At 37.3% G+C, this 22,962-nt stretch overlaps 1 protein-coding gene and 1 pseudogene across 2 annotated transcripts in view; both read left to right on the top strand.

The window, feature by feature from the left end:
* The window catches only part of ntn1a (netrin 1a), a 255,680-nt gene that overhangs the window by 117,674 nt on the left and 115,044 nt on the right, over positions 1-22,962 (top strand). The gene's annotated exons all lie outside the window — the stretch shown is intronic.
* On the top strand, positions 152-9,977 carry LOC122346900 (annotated as a pseudogene).

Genomic DNA, 22,962 nt, shown 5'->3' with positions numbered 1-22,962 from the left:
GAATGATCAGCTAAGACACTTCACCAAGCAGGTTTTACTGCAATTTATCTGTGAATCACAAGTTGATCGGCCCAGGAAGTGTTTTAATGTGTGACACAACTAACTCGCTAACACTAATGCAGTCACGGTATTGAGTTTCTCAAAGGACGCAGGATTTACTTGAACTTGTTTTCTGCTCGAACCTGTCCTATCAACCTGTTCCTTAATATGAAGAAGAGAATTAGTCACACGCTGACAGTCCTTCATATGAAGTTTCCATCAGAAAAACAGAGTAACTGTTTATTACAGCATAATGCAGGTGCAGTATATGTCTGTATAACATAAAATATATGCCATATGACCAAGTGTTTCAGAGAAACTGACATTACCTTAATGATTTGCACTTCTTTGATACATTCACTGTTTCATGCTTTCATTTTTTATCTCACTATACATTTTTACAAAGGTTTTATAGCATCAACAACATGTTTCAAATTAAAAAGCATAATTATGTATTTTAATAATCGTCTATGTGATCGACGTGTGTAGAAGAGCACTATTGTTACACAGAAGGTTTGTGTCGTGCATTAAGCTGCTCAAGAGTCAAATCTTTCTTTAACACAATAATTAGCAGTGCCGAATATTTTAATCTTCCTCATTTCAATATCTGTACATTATATTTTAGAGTATTTTCCAGCAGTTTCTAACGTGATGCCAATAATTCCAGTTATGACAATTTTAAAAAACAAACATAGAATCACAAAAATGCGATCAGCCAACTTAACCCAGTTCCATTTCTTTTAAGTTCATGGCATTAATTTGTGCCGAAAGTTTGCACAGCTGTTGATTTGACGTCCTGTTTTGTAAATATCGTGATTTTGTGAATACATATGCTGAATAAATGTAGCGTTTTCAAATGATTGCAACAAACCTGGTTCGAGATTTATTAACACGGTTTATAAAGAGCTTGAAGGTACCCTGACAGGACAAAAAAGAAAGTTTGTTGTTGTTGGTAATGATGATGACCAGAAGATGTCGTGAATGAGTCAGGAATAGAAGAGAAAGCGCTGCCGCTGCGTGATGAAGTCTAGTTCCCCTCAGCCGTCGAGAACCGCTGGGTCCGCTGCATTGTTTGAGTGAGCCCTCTTGCTTTTGCCTGTCTAAAAGTCGGGGTGTTCGTATAAGTGTGATGGATGAGAAGCGCAGAGCGTCCTGTCAGTATGGATCCCTGGAATGCACGAAATGGAAAACAGACGTGGACCAAACAGGTATCTGTATACCTGTCTCTGTTTCCAAACCTGCCGAAACGTATTGGTGAAAGGTATCGTAGACTATTGCACGCTCATTGGGGTTTTTGCTGACTGAATGCCACAGGTGAAACTTCTGCTGAGGGAAACGAATAGTTGGGCTTGAAAAGTGTTGTGCTGAGATCTGAATGCAGCGAATGAGTCTCGTGGTTTATCCGTTAATAAGTTATATTTTGTGTAGAATGCATGCTGTGGTGAATTAGAAATGGAAGGGAGATTCGGGATAGAAGAACATGCCTTTGTGGAGTGTCATTATTATACTGGCTTCGTTATATCTATCTATCTATCTATCTATCTATCTATACATATATATATAGATAGAAAAATTGTACTGCATTTGATGGAATTTTACTGTAAACGCTGTCAAATTTATGGTTTGAAGAAAGACTTTGAATGTAATTTATGGTGAAAAGGAATCTCCTGGAAGTCTCTGAGTTTTTTACATTCGAATTTAAAAAATATTTTTTTAATTCTTTTTATTAAACGTCCAACCAAGACATTTCTCTTGCAGCACTTCTTATATGCACTGTAATGCACCGCATTAATTCTACTGCTTTCTCATCCAGTCTAGCACATTTGAATGAGTTTCCTTTATTAATGTCTAACCTGATATAAAAAGCCTCAGTGCTTCAGAGGAGTTGTTAAGTTGCACATGAAGCAGCGATTTTCGAACAGCTCTTTTTGCAAGAATATTTGATTTAAATGTTCTGGTGTCGTCTTAGATCAGCACCTGTCCTGAAGACACCTTTTGATAGTTTGGATACAAATAGACTTGTGACCCAAATAAGAAAGGGGAAAAGTTCAAATTCATAAATTTAACATCAGAGAGGTTTGGAAAGACAATACATTTTTAGCATGTTGTTCCCATTTCTGTATTTGAGATCATTTAGGATTCCTAAAAAGGCTTATTAATCTGTTAAAAAAGTCTACATAATATTAAACCTTTAAAACAACAGGAGTCAAGCAACTAGTGTTGTTATTGTTAACTAAAAATTAAATAAAAAGAAAGCTTTATCTATCTATAAACCATCAAATAAAAATTACAAAAGCACACTGCAAATTAAAGCTACTTAAATAATAATACATAATTAATAAATACTAAAATATTAAATTACAACTAAAATAAAACTGATCAATGTTTTTTCTTCTGCTGATGGTCATGTTAATATTTTTACATTACATTTTACATTGCAATTCAAGTTGTAATTTAACTAATAGTTTATATATATATATATATATATATATATATATATATATATATATATATATATATATATATATATATATATATGCAGGATCATAATTTTTTAGAATACGTATAGCATGTCACAGCACAGGATTATCAAACTTCTCAAAAGTATATTCATATAAATTACAAATACAAAAAAATAAAAGCTGCTGGAAGATAGAAAAAAACGACCTAATATTGATTGATTAAATTAGTAAATGCAGTGACTTGTTACTTAATAACAAATGAACACACATTATTGCAATCAACAAAACAAGGCTATGTTCTGAGTGAAATATTTTTCTGAATATTGTCATATTTTTCCCATCTCGCTCACAGAGTCGCCACTCAGCTGAGTAGAGCTGACAGATCGTATTAGCCTCAGCCTAGCATAACGGTTACCATGCCACTCATGACAAAGAGACGGCGCACAATGCCACTGGAGACATCAGCCGTGACATAAGCAATTGTAGGATCAGCCGAAGAGTTATGCTAGGCCTCCTAAACCCTTGCAAGTAATAATTTGTTGTCTGACAGCCGAGGCGGGAAACCCGGACATGCTGCAATTTTCTGCTGCTGCTAAGGCTTTGATTTATTGGTGCAGGAGGGATACGGAGGAAGTCAATGGAAGGGGTTTTGAGAACCTCTTCAAGAATAGGAAGAAAGCAGTAACGATAGAACTGAAGGAATTTCAGACATTAAGTTTACGCTTACTTTAATGTGTAACTCTTTACGTGTAAAGAGGCTCAGTGCTTGTTTATAGCTCTTTTTAAATTTGCAACAGGAAGGAGGCGTAACGCTGAACTGATTTAAACAGACCGGTGCATCTTGAAACGTACCTCACTTTTCAGATCCTCCACAAGCACTGCTAATCTTGAGAGAGAAGACTTCAAAGTTGATCGTTTTTTACAGAACGCAATCTGAGCTGTATTGAGCAGCTCTTTGTGGTCGTAATAAACGTGGCTTCAGTCCAGATCTTCTTGTTTTCTGTGTTTCCAGAGGCAGATGTGGTCTCAATGGCCGACTCTACTATCACAGTTGGAGACATAGAGGGGGAACTCTGTAAGATTGAACGGATCAGAGACATTTTGATCAGGAGGGAATCTGAGCTAAGATACATGTGAGTAAACTGATTTTCACATGTAAGTATTTATGATATATACAGTTTGTGTGTGGTGATTTTGTCAAATGGTCATTTTTATGATTTTATATCAATTTAAATCCATGACCCAGTCACATTTTCTTGGTTTTACCTTATCAGAAAAAGGGAGAAAATCAATTTTATATTTTTACGTTTGCAATATTTTTACAGTATTTTAGATTTTTACATGAACAGTGTAATATTTAATATATAACACAATGTTTGTTTTTTTTAGTTATCTATATTTTAAAGCCAAATCTGAATCTCGTCAAGTTTGTGTTTTTAAGCATTTTACATTTATTCCAAAATTATAATTCAAGGCAGCGAATATTTTATTTATATAGCACCTTTTAAAACAAAGTTACAAAGTGCTTTTCAGTAAAAAGATCAGTACAGTAGCAAAATACAAATTTAAGAAAAAGTCACACGATAAAAAAGAGTGTTAAGAAGAGAAGTGGCCTGCCTAATGTCTCCAGACAGGGAGTTCTGAAGCTTAGGCGCGCAAAGAACAAGAGCGTGGTAACTTTGGGAACAAGTCGAGATTTTGAGACCGTGCAGACGGCACTACCCGAGGATCTCAAGCAACTATCAGGCTCATAATGAGTTAAAAAATTGCAAATATCGGCAGGAGCCTGGCCGCAACAAAATCTTAGAATCAATATTAAAAGTCACAGGCAACCAATGTAAACAATATATTTTACTATGAGTACAGTCAAAAAATGACATACAGCTCCTTTAAGACTCGATGACTACATGTATTTCTGTTGTCTGAAGCCCTAGACACACTGCACGATTTTCATCTGTCCCATTTCTGTGCTCCCATGAATACAGTAAGAGGGGTTGAAACGGCCACTGTCACAGCCTGCAATCATTTTCTAAGAGTGTCAGAAATTCAGTATGTATTTGCTGCTACTACCCAGGTTTACCATCCAGCCACTAAAAATGCACCGTGAAATCAATCAATCAATCAATGAAATTGAAACTAAAATAAAACTTGCTTTCCTCTAGCTCTCTTTCCTCTTTCACAGCTTCCACTTGTTTTCAGCACGCATACAAACACCGACTGCTAAAGAGTGATTCATCATGCTCTTTTGTTCACCACTAGTGCAGGCTGATGTTTTATTCCACAGTAACAGGCGTAGTAGCCTACGAGTCAACCGGACATCATCATGTCTTACCCGTTTATTAGTTCCATGTCGCACAGTGATCTTATAGGATCACTGATATCGTGCAGTGTGTCTAGGGCTTAACTGATTGACTGCAGAATTTTTTTGTGATTCATCAGCTTACGAAAATCATTCTGAAAGCAATTCCATTAATATCAGCCCTAATTATCATTAAAGCTGTGGACTTCCCTATTCGTACAGAATTGGAACAATTTGAAACTTTATAGTTACAGTTAGAATGGTTAGAATATAAAGTCCCAGGCTGGTTTCCTACGTTTTTCTTCAGGAATCACTACACAGTTTCTTTCCATGTGATAAAAGTTAAACTCAAATGAATTATCCACAGTTCATTATGTTGTCCTTATCACCCTTTCTGGCTAATAATAACCCGCTGACTGCAAATCATCCCTTAAATATTAATATTTATGGTTTGGTTTTGTTCTGTACATCTCAAACACTTCAAAATGAGTTCAAAGTGTATCCATGTCATTAAAGTTTTTAGATTAACGGAAGCGTTTTCTTTTTTCCAGATAAACACACTACTATTTGAATGTAATAACCAATTTTGTCAATTATAATTGACAGTCAACAGCCAAACCCACAAGCACTGAGCAGTTCATAAAGTTGATCTGAGATGCTTCACCGCCATCACATCTGCAGTCATCTGTCCTTCCTGTTCCCATTACCAGGAGCTACAATCAGCCAGCTGCCCCTCATTAAGATCTTAATGCTTTGCTTTTGATGCTGCCAGAGTGTCTAATGCATGGATATTGGTTTCCCCTCACAATCGTTTGGAAAAGAGCTTTGGCTATTACAAAATCAGTGGGGCATTTCTTCCCAAGTGTTTGATTGGTGCTCGGCCTCCACAGTCTGTCTCAACTGAACCGGAGAGATACAGAGAGAAATCCAATGTTACAGCTTCATCATTAAACTGTATTCGGTTTCAAATTCAGGGACTGAATGCACTCTGAATACTGCTATCTGACACACACGCAAAAATGGTAAGGTCGTAATTAACCGGTTTGATTAAAGTCATTTATAACACAAAAACTAATTTGCTGTTAGGTAACATTTAAAGGTTAAAAAACGGACATTAAGTAATTCTTTGAATATTATGAGTTAAGTACTTCAAATAGAAAACTCGGCATTTGAGCACATTATCACTTGGTTTTTTTTTGTATATATTTTAAAAGGTTGAATACTGAGCAAACATATTGACAGCATGTTGCATTTAGACAGAAAAAAGAAATGTATCGTAATTTGTTTTTTTTTTGTTGCATACATTACATTTAATTGTTCATGTTTATGGTAGGATAAAGCTCACTGTTTTAATTAATATGAAATAAATGAGACAGCACGCAATGTTCAGTGTGCCATATCCGGCTGGTATTTCATTCTAAATATCACAAAGTGAACGCTGAGTCACCCTGCAACTATTATTTTATCTGATCTTATACATACATTTAATTTTGTTGGTGTAAAGTATTTTAGTTGGCTCAGTAATGTTGCTCATGCACCAGAATTATTATTATTATTTAATTTTGTATTTTTTTGAAGTGAAGCTGTAAATGCTTCCGTAAGCTTTAGAGCAGTGTGGTGTTATCATATGTGCCTCTTCTTTTGTTTTGCAGGATGGATGATATCCAGTTATGTAAAGAAATTACAAGACTGAAAAAAGAGCTTCAAAAGCTTTTGTCTATCCCAGGTGAAAAAGCCTCTGGAATAAATTACAATAAAATTTCAAGAAATACTATTTTAAACTATTCTTTTTGCAGTACAGCTGTAAAAGTGCCTTCTATTGTTCTTTTACTGAGCATACTGATAGAAAAACAAAAATCTCTCTCATTATTCAGTTTTTTCTCGTTGTTTAATTGTTTTTTACATGGTAGCATGCACTACTAATAAAGCCAATACAGTCTATAATATCATTTCAAACTCGTTTTGCAGATATTATTTGGATGTTTTTCTGTTGGCGTGGCCCGATCTTAGTAAGCATGACAATGAAAGCCGTTTCTTGGTAAAATATAAAAATCGATTTTCAGATAATGACAAGTCTAATGAAGACAAACAGAAGGAGGAAGAACTTCTGAAACAGATTCATAAATTAGTGGAGGCCAGAGACTTCTTAGTGGATGACGTGGAGTTTGAGCGTCTCAGGTAAGCCGATTTTAGCATGCTGGGGAAACGAAGGAGGCTGACACACTATTCATTTGCACCCTTTATTAAATCTCTGACTGAGCTCAACTCTGTGGCTGACAGAATTCTGTCTAAGGCCCGAGGAAAAAAACATTACTCACCTCTAAGTACAGAAGTAATAGGATTTTATTTGTAATAAAGCCATGCTGCCACATTCTGTCTCAGCAATTTCAAGAACTGAAATCAGGAAAAGTCTGCTCAGTACTTCTGGCATCTGCTCAACTTTACGACTGAATCTTGACTTTATATCCAGTGGTTATTTGTTGATGTTTTGCCTTGTGCATATCAATGCAATTATATTAATATAATTAAATGCATTTAACCCAAAATACTCTTTCAGCATTAGCGAATTTGTGTAATCAGTGCAGAGTACTATATCATCCATGCTAATAAATAGCGAAAAATAAATGTTTTTTGGTCCAGCTGGTGTTAAAGACGTGTGTAGGTCCATTTCCTGCCAGTTCTCAAAGGCTGGAATGGAAGTCATGTAATGTATTGCAGAATTCTTTTGTAAAACCAGCAAAATACCACAAACAAATAAATAATTGAATTGCATGATACACGAATGCATGTATTTTCAGATTGCATTTCCCAGAAATAATAGGAAAACCTTGAGCTAAATGAAGGACGTAAAAAAGCTTTCATGAATAGCAGATTATACAGACAGTCTTCTCATAATGCATTGCCTCATAATCACCAGTTATTTCTGCTATACAGGGAACGGGAGGAGGACAAAGAGATGGCTGAATTTCTTAAGTCCAAACTACCAAAAAGCTCTCAAAGCAAGAGTAAGTCTTTCTGTGGTGGTTGGTAGAGCAAAACTAATGATTTTGATTTTATTGGTCATGCAGTTGAGATACGCTTCTTAATTGCATGCAGACTGAACAGAATATTACGTAAACCCTAGTCACTGGCTATGTTTCAAATGGTTTAGTCCCTTAACTAAGTCTAGGTGGCCTTATGTATTTACATTTAAATGAATCATTTGGTACAATGCACTTATTGTGACCAAACCTGTCCCTAACCTTACCCTTCATACATTATACTTATTTTTAAAGTTAGTACATAGAAGTTAAGGCCACCTAATATAAAGTGCGACCAAAGTCTGTACTGTCATAAACTAGCACTAGCTGGCAAACGTTAGAGCTAGTCTGCAGATTTGACTTGACGGATTTCATAGAAAATTGCATAATGTATGATTGCATAGTGTCCCAGTCTCATATTGTTTTAGTTTCAGACATTTGTTACACATCTCTCCTGGTAGCAAGCCATATTTCTTGTGGTCTGAATGACTTGATGGTCAGAAAGTGAGTGTTGTTTGTATGTCACGTAGTATATTCCAGACTTAAAGGGTTAGTTAAGCCCAAAAGTGAAAATAGATTACACTTTATTTTGATAGTCTACTTTAGACGTTCCACTAACTATAAGTAACTCTGGAACTACATGTGGCTAATTCTCATAAATTTGCAGCTACAATAAGTTGACATATTCTTGCAAAGTTTCTCATAGACTGTATGTTGTATATTGTGGACCCATAAAAGAAAAAGTGTTATAAAATATTAAGCAGACGGTCTGTAAATACTCTATGACTGCTAGCTGACATATAGTTGCACAGTTACTTATTGTTAGTACAATGTCTGGTGGACTATCAAAATAAAGTGTTACTAATAATTTTACTCACCTTCAACAAATCCAAACGGAATTATATTAAATATTGTCCTTAAACTACCGTCCAAGAACTCTCACAGGGTGAAATTAGTAATAAATACATGCATTTTTGTAGATAAATATCCATATTTCGAACATAAACCCTTTTTGTCCCTTCTGCTGACTGTGCCAAGAGGAAAGATGTTCAGACGGACGCATGTAGGACGCTTGCGTCATGCACGTGCCTCTAGGAAATGTAGGGACAAAGGAAAACCAGTCTCTTCTTCTCTGATATTTCTTCTTCTGCTTACCACAGGTGTCAGTAGAAGTGAGAAAAAGTGAGAGTGTTTACCACATTTGAAATGGATTTATCTTCACCCACTGGAGCCATGTGAGGGACGTTTTATTACAGATGTGCATACTTTATTTAATGTATTGGGCTGCGTGATAAATATTGTGCGATATTTAATGCGCACACTTATTGCAGCTTGTCAGTGAACAACAGCTCTGTGTAGAAAATGCTGCATGTGAAAACACAAATGTGATTGAATTCACCGCTGATCACAGAACCCACTTCACTGACAAGGTGCGCATTAAATATTGCACAATATTCATCACGCAGCCCTAATTTAACGTCTGCTCTATAGAGCAAACACCCACCTGAACAGTGTTTAATACAACTCTGATTGGATTTGTCTGAAAGAAAGACACATGCACCTAGAATGCTTTAAAGGTAAGTAAAAAAGGCTAATTTTTGTGTTAGCTAACCCTTTACCACTGACCCTAACCCTGTGTGTGTGTGTGTGTGTTGGTTATTGTGGTTTATGAGGCCAAATTAGTTTAATGACATGGGTATGACAGAGGTATTTCAGTTTGAAGTTTGTTTATGAGGGCACTGCCAATGTACTCATAATTCAAAAGACTTAAAAACATACTAAATGGTATTTGTTTTGAAAATCTACGGTAGGAATATGTTACCTTGTTAAACCCAGTTCAAATGGTTTACTGCAAGTCATTGCATCAACTCTTTGTCTATGAAACTATTCCACGTAGGTGTTGCTCGTGCAGTGGAAGGAGGTCGCCCAGAGCCCAGCAGACTGCTCCTTTGTAACCAAGACAGGCCTCACTTTGCTGAAGGAGTGCTGTGGATTCACCTGCTCTATAATGTAAAAGACACTCAGTGTCTCGGCAGAGGCAGCATGAACACAGTGCATTTTTGGAGCCTTGGATAAGGATGACCTTTAACGACACCAGGAGACTCAAAGGATACGATGTGAACCATCAGAGATTTCTAAAAGACAAAGCTGTGACGTTGTCTATTAAAAAGGAATAGCAGTTATGCATATATATTTTTTTTAGATATATTTTGTCACCCGCACTCATTTGCTCGCTTTCTACCTAACTCTAATTTTTTTTGAAAAATCCTGTTTCATTGCATTACAGAGAACATTTTGTGTCCTCTCAAGGGTCCTGCTGTCAGCAGCTCAGCTAGTTTGCTGTCATTCCCTACCCTTTATCTTTTTCCTCGTGAGACATTGCTACTGCAGTGCAGTACCTGTGACTTCATCATCCATAAATGCTCAAGTTTCAGTAGAGGTTTCATTTAGACTGCCGCTTTAGCCAAGCCAGGCTCATTGGAAATATGTGCCTGTGGCTACATTTCTGCAAATAACATTATGTTGCTTGCATTCTTATACAACACACTGAAAGTCAAATGTTCCAGTGAATGGCGCTTAACTGCATGTTCACTTTTATTCTAAACAGATGAACAATGCTCGTTTTATGTTGGTTTTTATACACATGGTGGCACTAAAATGCTCTTGTCATATGTGCAAATAACATATAACCTATACTGATAGTGTTAACAAAATGTAATCAGATGAAAACAAATGCCATTAGATGATGCTTCTGCAAGTCCTTGAGCTAATTTATTGTTAATTATGTTTAGCAGAACTTGTATAGCGCACATTGCAAATGCAGTACCAGGTGAGCTAACTTGAGCAAGTTTACTGTTATGGCAAAAAGCCATACATATGGAGCTGAATAAATCATGCAAAATGTATTAGTTTACATAGTATTGTTCAAGAAATCATGGCGTAAGGCTTTATTTATCAGTAATCTGCCCCATGAATCATAAGTTGCGTGGAATATATTTCATATATATTTCTGCAGGAATCCACAGTGCATTTTTCCACCGAGCCCGGTTGTGCTAGTCCATGTACAGTACAGCGAGCGGCTAATGAGATGTTTGCACCACACGTTGGACAATTAAGTTAATTTAGTTCCTTTATTACGTTACAACAATTTCCATAATTGACAATATAACAGTTTTCAAGCGAATGCATTCCACACGGAGCTCGGGCGCTTTATTAAAAATGAATTAAATGAAGAACATTTCATTCTCGGTGAAACGCCATCTAATAGAACCACACACCAGGAGCCTGTCCTTTCAACAGCTTGAAGTCCAGCATGTCTCACAGTGCCAAAGCATGTTGTTTATGCTCTCTTGTGAAGTGCTTTCCACCAATGTCAAGGGCTCTTCTCTGTGCAGACAAGGCTCCATAGCAACTAAGCGCATAGAACAGTTCATCTCTTGTCGCTTTTAGTGGCTTTTTTAGTAGCCTAAAATGTCATTAATCAGGAGACAATTCACACATTTATAGAGAGTAAGTGTAGATGATGATGGAAAACCTTAAAATAGTGCTTAACATTTTGATTTAGTTTGAACTCTGACTCTAACTTATCGATAATTCAACAACTAACTGGCTTTGACCCTGAATGTAATCTCATGCTTTATCAGTTATTCATTTTATGTTACAGGATTAATTATGGCATTAAGCATTATGAAAGCATCGTTTTAAGGAGGCTTTTAATTAGTATGTTAGACTGCTGCAGCCAATACTTGTCTTCTCAGCAGCTGAGCACGAGTGGAAGTCCCCTGTTGACTCCGGTCTTAGTGAGTATTTATCGTTAGTTAAAGGTCGCTCCTACTGTCACCATACGTTAATCACCTGACTGCAGTCTGGAGTGGCCTGCTCACATTGCTCATTAATCTGAAGGGTATATTTCTCAAACATGAAATGAGCTGATTTTGTTTGCTGAGCTTGAGAATTCTATCTGCTTGCTTGCTTCGTATTCTTTAGTTTACATATGAAAATCATACAGTGTGACATTGCTATTATATATTGAATTGTGAGATCATTTCTCTCATATAAACTATACCAAAATCAATCAAATTCTTACATTTTTAGAAAATGTTAAATATTGGCATAAAGGTATAGCCCTAAACCTATAAGACAAAATCAGATTTGTGTAAAATCGTATGGATTCATATGAACTTTTACATTTTTAGTATTATTTAATGATTATTTATATGCTACTGTACTTTATTATTTGAATTTTATGTATTTTTTGTATATTTTCAATTATTTCCATTTTTTTATTATTATTATTATTTTAGCTTTATTTTAGTTTTAGTTAACAGCAACAATGCAGTCATTTCAGTTTGTTCCATAAACAACGAATATACCTTGTAACCCAAAGGATTTTCTATCTAGAAAACATCTGCTGCCTAGTTTGCTGCTGACTGGATGTAAATGATAAAAGCTGGCTTTCTGTATGATGTGAATGACTATAGAAGACTGCAGCTACAATTAGAGTAACTGTTTCCTGAGGTTGTCTCCCTTATGAAAGGATAAAACAGTCAGGGTTACACTCTGATGAGTTCTTTCATATCGCTCTCATCTCTCTTTTTTTTTTTATTCTGGTTACAGCTGTAGTCCAGGTTCACAGAGTTATTTTCAGCACTGGGATGCGTATCTTGCTATGCTACGCTACCTCAAATTACTTTCAGTGAAACTGGTGAAGCACTTTGTGTAGCTGTTTTAGTGTCTGTGGTAGCTACCATTGTCTCAGGTGTCTTTATACAGTCTATTGACATGACAGCTACCAACATGATTATGATTATATCAGTAAGCCTGATTGCGTCTCTGTTCTTCTTGACTCTTATAGTTCATAGCTAACTGTTTGCTGCCTTTTCCCTGTTTTTTTCTAATTTTGCTGCCGCTTTTGGATTTCTGCTCTTGCTTGCTCCATGTTTCTGTGCATTAAACTGCTAGCATTTGATACGCCTTACCTCATCTAGGCCTAGCATAACAGATTATTTATAATGCCATACAGTATTTATGTGATTTGGTTAAATCTATAATTACAATATACATATGATACATTAGGATAAATGATGAATAAGCCAATGGCATTAATACAGTGTCACTGAATAATAGTAGCAAAGTCTTTAGCATTTCCAGTTTAAAATTAGGGTCACTATAATCTTGATCCTGGAGGGCTGGTGTCCAGCAGATTTGAAGTATATCTAGTAAAACCTTGATTAGATGCTTAGCGCCTGATCAGGGTTGAGCTTAACGCCCTCCAGGACCAAATGTAGTGACCCCTTGGTTTAAATTTTAACAAAATATGTTTTACATATTAATGTATACGTACTTTTATTTATGTATGTGTGTGTATATATGTACTTACTTATTTATAAAAGTTTTTGGGTCAGTAGGATTACAATCTACGATTAACAATATTATCAAATAACTGTAGACTTAGTGAGCATTAGATGTCTCTCTATATTTTTAACTCCAAAATATATATTTATCTTACTGTCAGTTGCATGGAAAACAAATTACATGTTGCATCATTGTTCCTCTAAGCTGAAAAGTCACTGTAATGTATTAAATACAGATTTCAAAATCATCAAGCTCTAACAGTCTACTTTTAAATGCTCCAGTTGATTTGTCTCTTCAGACATACAGTCTAATTATGAAAGGAGGACAGTATGTTGATGGCAAAATATGACTCGCATAATCGTAAAGCTCCATCACTTGTTTTAGACGGACACACGCTTATCTCAGATTTTTGGCATTTTTGCAAGACTTGGCAAGACTCGGATACATCCAGTCCCTCTATTCCATAGAATATGCATGCTGATAACCCAAGAGTGTCTGTCTCCTTAATTAATGATCCCAGCACATCCTGTTTGTGAAATCTCAGTTTAAATCACTTGATATTCCATTCACAGATCTATACAAACCCACCTGGGCCTGGTCAGATGTACCCTCCAGGTTTCTCTAGTGAAGTGGGGACAGTGCTGTTAATCTGTAAAATATCTATAAATACGTTTTAATAACAAAATTCTTATTGAACATCAGTTATTGAGAGATTTTGTACTAAGCATTTCAACAAAGTACTATATCTAAGAGCTCATGTATGGGCTAAAAAAAGGTGATTTATACCGGTGTAAGTAAATGGATCTTTCAAGTTGTTTTTATGGGGTTGCTGCCATGAAGGAATCAGAGTCCAAGTGCACATGACATTTGGTGATAATCGTTTAGATTCAGAGTGATTGTCAGAAACTAATCCATCTCACTGCTCATTTTCCTACATTTTTTAATACCAGAATGACATGCAAATGTTATCCTGATTACTTACATATATAAATATATATATGCAATGTGTATTAAAATGCAGGGGGACCCGGTCTGACACATACAGTTGTTTTGTCTGACAATGCTGACAAGAAGGTTGCCACAGAAGTCTGAGTATTTAATCACATTACATTTTGAATACAGACGTCATATATTAATTTGCAATATCTTGTAATAAATGTATCGCCTAAATGACTTTTATTGTTATTCTTCTATGCTTCTATATAAATAATTGCACTAAAATAAATGAAATGTCTTGCTTTCTAGAAAAAATGCCTATAAATGTCTTGAGAAGCAAAATTTTGTAGCAGAGACGCAAAACTAAGACTCTATCTTTTCTTGTAGATCAGAAACTCTCTAAATTTATACTTAAAATAAAAAAAAAATATATATATTTTTTTACATTACTATGGGATATTGTTTCAAGAAAACAAGATATATTAGATTAATTTTTCATTTATTTACTTACTACCTTCAATGTAACTCAGCTGAGTCCTTTGATGGAGTTCACACAGAAACTAGGGAAACTGGCATCGCGTGAAAACCGAGTCCTCATTCCTCCTCAGACTGAACTAGCCACTTTCTTTCTCCAAATATCATGCAGCCTATAACAGTAAGGCAACAAGTTGCAGTGAAGATCTGATTTCCGGCCAGTGTTATCATGTACACAGAGGCTGGACCGATGTGAGATAAACTCTCTTTGATTTCACGTCAGGCTTCCAACCTGTTTCTGGGATTTTGTTTGCCACGAGAGTCTGCTCAGTGTGTGTTGTGTGCAACAGCTAAACAAACAAGAAGAAACAAATAAAAACACAGCAGAAATGCCAACCATTGAGTTGGCACCATCTGGAGTCTCGCCTGATCTTTAGTTTGTGTTTGTGTTTGAATCAAAGCTCTGGATTAGGCTCCTGTCAGTCTCCACCTCCTCAGTATAGGTTATTGTGGTATCGGCAGAGTCTGATGATGACTCACCCACAGGTTTCACTGATCACTGGAAATTGAAGGGAGTGAGAACATTACTTATTAACATTAGCGTTTCAAATCCAGTTCAGGGAATTGATGCTACAAACATCAGAGAGGACTGTGGACGGCATTCAAAGCTGCTGAATGCATGTTTTTACATCTATACCCAATTATAGAACATGCTGACTTCAGACTCAAAGATCCAGAGAGCATGGTCACCCCTGCCCCCGATTGTCGCAACAGACCACACGTGAATCTGTATAATGTCTAACGCTTTACATTTTGTTGAGATTGTTACCATGACACTGAGGCTGTGGTTAACTGCACTTGAACGCCCGTTAGTTTACAGTAAGTGCGACTCACTGTATCGCACAACAGCTCCAGTAACCACAGCAATAATGTTCATATTCAAGCCCAGCTGAGTAACTATCTCACGGAGGAGAATCAGAAAACTGGTCTGTCTACTGGGCTCCTAACCTCCCGGCTCATTAGTCTCTGTGTGCATTACTCAGGAGAACATATTCCCTCCACACTTCTACACCTGGGTGACAGGGTAGTGCCGCGATGTGATTCACTCCTGCTGGATTCCACACGATTGCCTGGTGACATCTTTGGAAGTTGTAAATCTATACATCTATATGGATAGGTATGTATATATAGATATATATATATATAGTAATTAAAGTTAAGTTTGGGTTTTGAAACAACTCAGTGGTCTCTGTGACTATGAAAGCCTGCCTTTAAAATTCACATTAAAGAGCCTACCTCTTGTTTTGGTATTGACTCAAGAGTCCTGGTCAGAAATGCCATGAGATCGGTTTGCGCGTGACTGAAGCAGACGCTTACGTTGGGTGTGAGGTTAGAGGATGGGGGTCAGAGGAGACGATGTCTCATTTTTTTTTCTTCTGATGGGGCAATGAGTCATCCAGCAGCCTCACGTCACTGGACAGTGGTTTGCAGTCCGTGCGCATCTGGAATGAGAAAGAGAGAAAAGAGAGAAAGAGCGCGAGCGGGCGGCGGAGCGCGTGCGCGGGGAGAGACTCGTGTAAATGTTTATATCCATGATCCCATAATGTTACCGTCTAAATTCAATGCTCCACGATGGCGTAAAATTATTCAAACTCCGCTGTTGGGCGAACGGCCGTTCTCTGTGGCTCTTTGATAAACAGCAAGTAAATATTTATGTTTCGTACATTTCAAGGTGAAGCGTGTATTTGTTTGCCAGACTTCGCCACAAATTGCTGGATCTCGTGGCGTTAGCCTCATAAGCCAGGACATAAATAAAGTACAAGAGCGACACCTTGTGGATGCATAACTCTCAGTCGTTTGAGTTTCCGTTCATTGAAGTCCTATTCATCAAGACAAATGGAGTCGTTCCAGCTTTATTTTTTAATCCTCTAACTTAATTAAAGAATTATAGATTAATTATATAGCATTTGTACTAATTCATTAGTTGCGGCATTATTGTTAGTCGTGATAATATTAAAGTGTAAAACAGGCACATTTTAGTAATTTTAACTAAAAGATCACATTAGCTTACCAAATGGCTGAGAAGCGCAGATACAGCAATCAAGAGCCTGTACTAAAGTGCACTAATAATTGCTTTCATTCCTCAAAAACAAACATTTTTCTTTTTATAGTCCATGTGATATAAGGTTTATAATATCCAATATTTTAATATTATTTTTATCTTCTCTAATAACTGACTACTTTTTTTTTAAAAATAGTAGGAAACAAAGATTGCTTTAATTAATTAAATATTAATTTGTTACATTTATATAGTGCTTTTTACTCCAAAGCGCTTTACATGGGAAGGTATTGATTCATCCTGCTGTTCTCTTCTAACATCTTCCCTTTCCACACCTCCTCCAGGTCTTCACTTTAATAACTGGAAATACTCAACCCACTCTTTCCTATTATTTCTGAGTTTCATACTATTATAAATGTAACAGCTCCTTGTTAAACCTCCATATTGTAATGATTCATTGCCTCCGGGTCAACCTGACAACTTCACAGATAAGCTGTATGGGCTGCTGTCCTCGCCATCTGTGGATGATAATCCAACTGGAGAATCTTAAAGCTGGCAGACTTTCACTTCCGCTCCTGGCTTCATTCGGACCTCAATCGAATTTAATTTACACATGCAGTTGCGCCCACAGACTGACGTTTATGGTAAAACTGCTCTGGAGTTCTTTTTTATTATACTGAACCTTACATTTGACTGCCTGCATGTACTTCTACCTTCTGTTCTTCCTCTGTAGTGTCACCTTCTATTCCCTCACCCATCCTATGTGGAGGGAGAGGGGCATCCAAAGAACATCGACTGGCCACAGGAGTTCTTTTTTGACCCTTCCCTTCCACAATACACACTCCACTGCTGCTACACACATGGTTTCTCTTCCTAACACTGCTAACTTTATTTACTACTTTATTTATCCCAGTAGCACAGTCCACAGTCCAGCACTCATCTCTGACTTGACACAGTGGTTGCATGAACCTTGAGTCAGATTTCTAGATCTGTCCATTCCTAAATAAACTGTTGCAGGTGACTAGGACTGGAGTTGGAAGTCTGATGTGTACAGGTGAACAAGACCGTGGAGAGACACAGTCCCCTTGTGGTCCACACAAACTGACGTCCACAACACCGTCAGATAGTCCATGATTCAAGCCAGCAGGTGTGGAGCCTGTGTCTATCTCTCTGTCATTTCTGTCTCTGAGAACTGGAGGCTGGAATGCCGTTAAATAACGCTGGGAGAGGTCCAAAGTGTAATTTTGAGGCCCCACAGAGGAGGGATTGGTGCAGCATGGCGCGATGGCTTCAGCCCAAACCCACATTCCTGCGCCATACAGAACTGCAGAGGTCAAGGACCAGTTGCTCACATTGCTCACATCACCGCCATGAATCCTTTACCCGAACAGTTTATGCTGTTCTGTAATATAAGCATCAATGCATAATCCTTGAGCCATCAAAACATGTGGTGTGAGACGTCACCTTTTCGTTACTATTGTTTTGGTTCAGAGGATATTACACAAAAATTCATGGCATTTTGTTTTTTGGCGAAGGAGGTGATCCGTCATGGCAACCACCAAGGTGATTTTGCGGTAAGCTCCCATCTCTGAAATGTTTAGGGTCAGCAACCATACAAATGTGCTACGTATCATGTTCTTATAGAAAATACCATGAACATTATTTTCACATTTCACCTGGATCTAATATATCATGTCATCATTTAATAATATGCTCTTCCATTGTACACGCTTAAAAGAGCCGCAGCAAAGAATAGGCTAGTATTATATAATTATATGTGATAATAAAATCTATCTCATCCAGTTTCATCCCTAGATACAAGAGGGCATTATTATCATTACTTCAACATGATTTTCTACACCCAAATTTAATTTTTTTCAGCAGTATTTTTTTAAATATTTTTTTAATCCCAATTCTGGGTATATCAGTTTGTAAGTTCTAAACCTGTAAAATACAGTGATGTCAGAAAAGTCTAGATACACTAATGAATATATGGTTTCAGTGAGAAATATGCACATTAAGATAAATAATATTCATTTATGATTACAACTTCCAAATATTCTGTTTTATAAATGTAAAACCTTCTTTATTTACTCATTATTTCCCATTTATTCATTCTTGTTTGTCTGTATTTTACACTGTTTATTGTAGTTTTCTATAACCACTCTTTCTTTGAGCACGACTTCTCTTGTTGTTTCTGACAGAACCAATTAGGGGCGTGATGAATTGATGCTTGGTCAGTTTGCTCTCCTTCACCTCGATAGTCAGTTTTCTCTATGTAGGTATAATGAGGCAGTGGTCTTACATCAGCACACGGTCAAAGTACATAATTTACACGTTCCAACCTATTTTAAAGTGACAGTAAAACTATTTCCCCAACAGCATGCGTCGTCCTTTTGTCCTGGGTCGTCAGCACTCGCAGGATGAATAGCCTGTTTTCCACGGCGTCCAATGAAACGCTCCTTTAACGTGACGTCCACCCCAGCCATTGCCCAATCACGTCTCACCCGTCCATCCTAGGAGCTAGAGAGGACCTGAGCCCTCTTTAAAAGTTCATGGCCAAAGCAGATGATGCTTAAATAGAAAGAGGGATGATAGACAAACAGGCAGAGATTATTTTCTAAAACCCTCTGGAAATAATTTCACTCTTTATAGTGACTGCTTCTTCTCTCAGTTGATCAGGTATGTATTTTCGGTTTAATAGTTCAATCCATTTGCGCCTGTCGTGGTAACGTGGCACGACGTTTTATAACTAAATGCGTTTTAATATGGGCTCGTTTCAAATCGGAAAGGTTTAAGGAGGTGCTTTTCCATATTTATTAGGTTAAGATGAGGCACTGTATATATTTCAGTTTTGTGTTATCCTATCTTAACTGCTTTGTTTTGTTACGTTTCTGATGCCATCCCAACGATATGTTGCATCAAGTATGTCGTGTTATACCGAGCAGTCAAATGGCCTAACGTTAGTAGAGATGATGTATATCTTCACTACGCTTTATGAGTTCCTTCTGAAAGTTTCGTTGTTCTGCTCAGAAATTAATTACGTTGATGAGCATTTCGAAGCTTGATGAAATTAGTGGAGACACTATTCGTTACTTACCCCCATTGGTTTCGCTGGTGTAATGGGCCCGAGCGGCTCCACCGGTCACGTTGTTTCTGGCAACAGGTTCTTGCCTTTCTTTTTATTGTCTTGTGACGTTTGTGTTACAATCAGTGTCTGTTATTAGGTTTGATATAGCACTCACTTCATGGTTACTCAGCCAGTTCCAAGCTGAAGTAACAGCTTGTAAACAGCAGTACCATGGACCTCCCTCAGGGAGACCAGAAGTTCAAGCTAATATGTACATTTGGATTGATGGAGACTGGAAGAGTTGAGATACAGGAGCCAGGACTCTAGATTTAGAACTAAGACCGTGACGGTAATTACTGCGACAAGACAACCGTGACCACCATCTGTTGCAAAGAGAGTTTTATTTATTTATTTTTGCGCGATCTTCCAGAATGGAGACTTTAGTGGCTCCGGTGCGTATCAGTCCCCAGGGGTCCAACGGTGGCATATCGCCAGTCCGCAAGCCATATTCAGAGACCCCCTTCAGAAAGGACCCCCGCTTCGGCTGGTTCTGTGCCGAGTCCTCCAAATCTGGCGCAAACCTGCAGAGCAGGTAGGTGTAAAATGCCATAATTATCACATTGGATATGATAGAATATACTTTTGTGGCCCATTTGCATTGTTCATCTGGACTTGTGGCATGGCCAGTGTCCCCAGTAGCTTTCGCGATACTCAGATCAATTTATTTCACCAAAATCTCAGTGCATAAACAACCTACATCACATCTTTGCTTTGTAGTTGGCTAAAATAAATATAAATATTAGACATTGTTTTGTTGTTGTACTCTCTTTAAACCAACCTTCACGTCAGATTTATAATGAGTCATGGATGTAGTACCAGAACCAGCATCCTTAGTTTGGGAGATCGAACAAAGTACACTCTCTTGGCACAGATGGTCATCCATTTGGCTACTAGCCCCCTCCAATGGCTTCCCTGGACCTCAAAGTGATCTCAACTTTAGATACAAGGTTTAAATGGCTGCTGGAAAACTTCTGGCTGGAAATTTAATGAATTTTTTTTTTTGTAGGTCCATACTACTGTGGTGTGGGCTGACAGGGCATATGGATGAGATGTGTGAGAGCCCATTATAGAGCATGTCTGTATACTGGAAGTAAAAATCCTTAACAATGCCAAGTCATGCATAAGAGTAAAGTCTTCCATTTAGAGACGCAAAGTGGTTTAATTTTATTTTAGGTTTACCATATATGCATTTGTATGTATATAATCAAGACAACTTCAGCAACTTGGTTTTTATTTTTTTATTTATTTATTTATTTCTTAGTGAATTCAAATTTGTATATGGGGGTGTCTGGGAGACCATTTGTGATTGCCCGCTTCCTGCTTCATCAGGTTGTGAGGACTTGTTGTGGCCTCTTTTTGACCCAGCCCATTCCAGGAACTGGAATGGAGGCTGAATCACACCAACTAGTACAGAAGGAGATGAGAGGGTTTGAGTAAGTTTGTAAAAGGAAGGACTGCCGTCTTGTCAGACTGCAGTCACTGGGGACATTAATGGTCATTAGTTATGCTAATGAAATCATTTTTTCTTTTTGGTCATTGAGAGTCAATTGATAGGCTGGCCTAAGAGACACCAATACCATATTAGTGCCTGCGATCCTAGGAGGCTGGGCAATGCGGACATTGGCCGGCCATCAAGGACCTCTAACATCCATGAGTTCTACTCTGCTGGGTGGCTAGCCGTGGTGCGCACAGCATCAGATCCCAAGATCTGTGGAGCCCGGAGATGAGGCTGCTTACAGATAATCGTCCTCAATGGCACTGCTGCGGCCATGCGCAGTCACTGAGAGCTCTTATCGCATGTCTGCTCAGTGAGGAGTGAAGAGCCAGTGAAATACAAGTGACATATTGGACTGAAATGCCGCTCTCTTTTGTTATAGTATCTGCTGACGCCTTATAATTTTTAGTTTATTTAGTCTGTCTAAAATGTAGGATGGAACTAAAGTCATCATCACTTCCCTGTTTATTTTGTATGAAGCTTGCACAATTGGTCAGTTTATGCACACGTTTGAAGCTTTCCCCTCCACTGCAGGTGTTTTTTTTATATCAGAGTTTGTGGATGTAATGCAGATTCTGGCAGAAATAATAGTTTACGATAGACAGATTTTACTAGTGATTACTGCTGTAGCCTTTTTCAGGCTGTTCTTGCATCAAACTCTAGTTATCAAATTTAACATGGTTTTATAAACTGCTAGATGTTTTAATGCTTTGTAGTCAGTTTTGAATTGTATTCACAAGATTTGTAAATTATAGTGCACTCTTCTTTCTCACGGGGACCAAAATGCATTTATTTTATAACTGATGTCTGACTATTCACAGAATTGTACATTTTTATATTTGCACTCATGTTTAAAACAAAACCACTTGACTCTTTTAAATTAAGACATCAAGATTTTTTTTCATTCTTGTTATTTCTTTTTTATGGAGATAAATGCAATCACTGACTGTAAGCTATATGAATGACTTTGACATCAGAGCTTATAGATTCTAATGAGCCAAAGATTATTTCCTCTGGTCAAAATGTTAAGCTTTTTCTCTTGTACGTCACTTCCTCTGGAAGCTTTATGTAGAGAATGGAGATAAAATAATTATTTAAGTATTTTGCCAACAACTCTTCAGGGTGCTATAAAGCATAAGAGATTTATATTACAAAAATGCTGTAGTCCAAACGATACTTATGCATATAATGTATAGTGTGGAAAGACCACTGCTACTTGACTATAAACTAGTTCATGCAGTACTGCCTTTCTGTTTGTGAATTTTGAATGTAGGGAATCCTAAAATCTTACTGCTGTTTGCTGAGCGTATGAAAAGACTACCTTTGGTAATTTTTGAAAGCCTCAAAACAATTTCTTGCTTGGTATTTAAACTAGTTGTATTTTAGTTGCTTCAATCAGTGCACTGGCCTTGCTTGACTCAGCTCCACTAAAACTCTGTATTGTCTTTCTGCAGAACAGTATCAACACTTCTCAGAAAATAACAAGATGATTTATGCTGCTGTAGAATATTAAGTCAGATGTTTTTATATACCACAACATTTTTTTAATACCTACACTAATTTTAAGCATGATATAAAATTTAAGCCTAATGGTTTTGTTATGAAAATTTGTCACCATAATTTAGTACACGTGCTATATGAAGTACTAAACAAGAGGTCTGCATTCCCTAACCTTGGCCACGTGAGGACATGT

This window comes from Puntigrus tetrazona, chromosome 6 (assembly GCF_018831695.1).
Source record: "Puntigrus tetrazona isolate hp1 chromosome 6, ASM1883169v1, whole genome shotgun sequence".
Lineage (NCBI taxonomy): Eukaryota > Metazoa > Chordata > Actinopteri > Cypriniformes > Cyprinidae > Puntigrus > Puntigrus tetrazona.
Note: the sequence above shows the minus strand (reverse complement) of the source record. Positions and strands in the feature narration are given on the sequence as shown.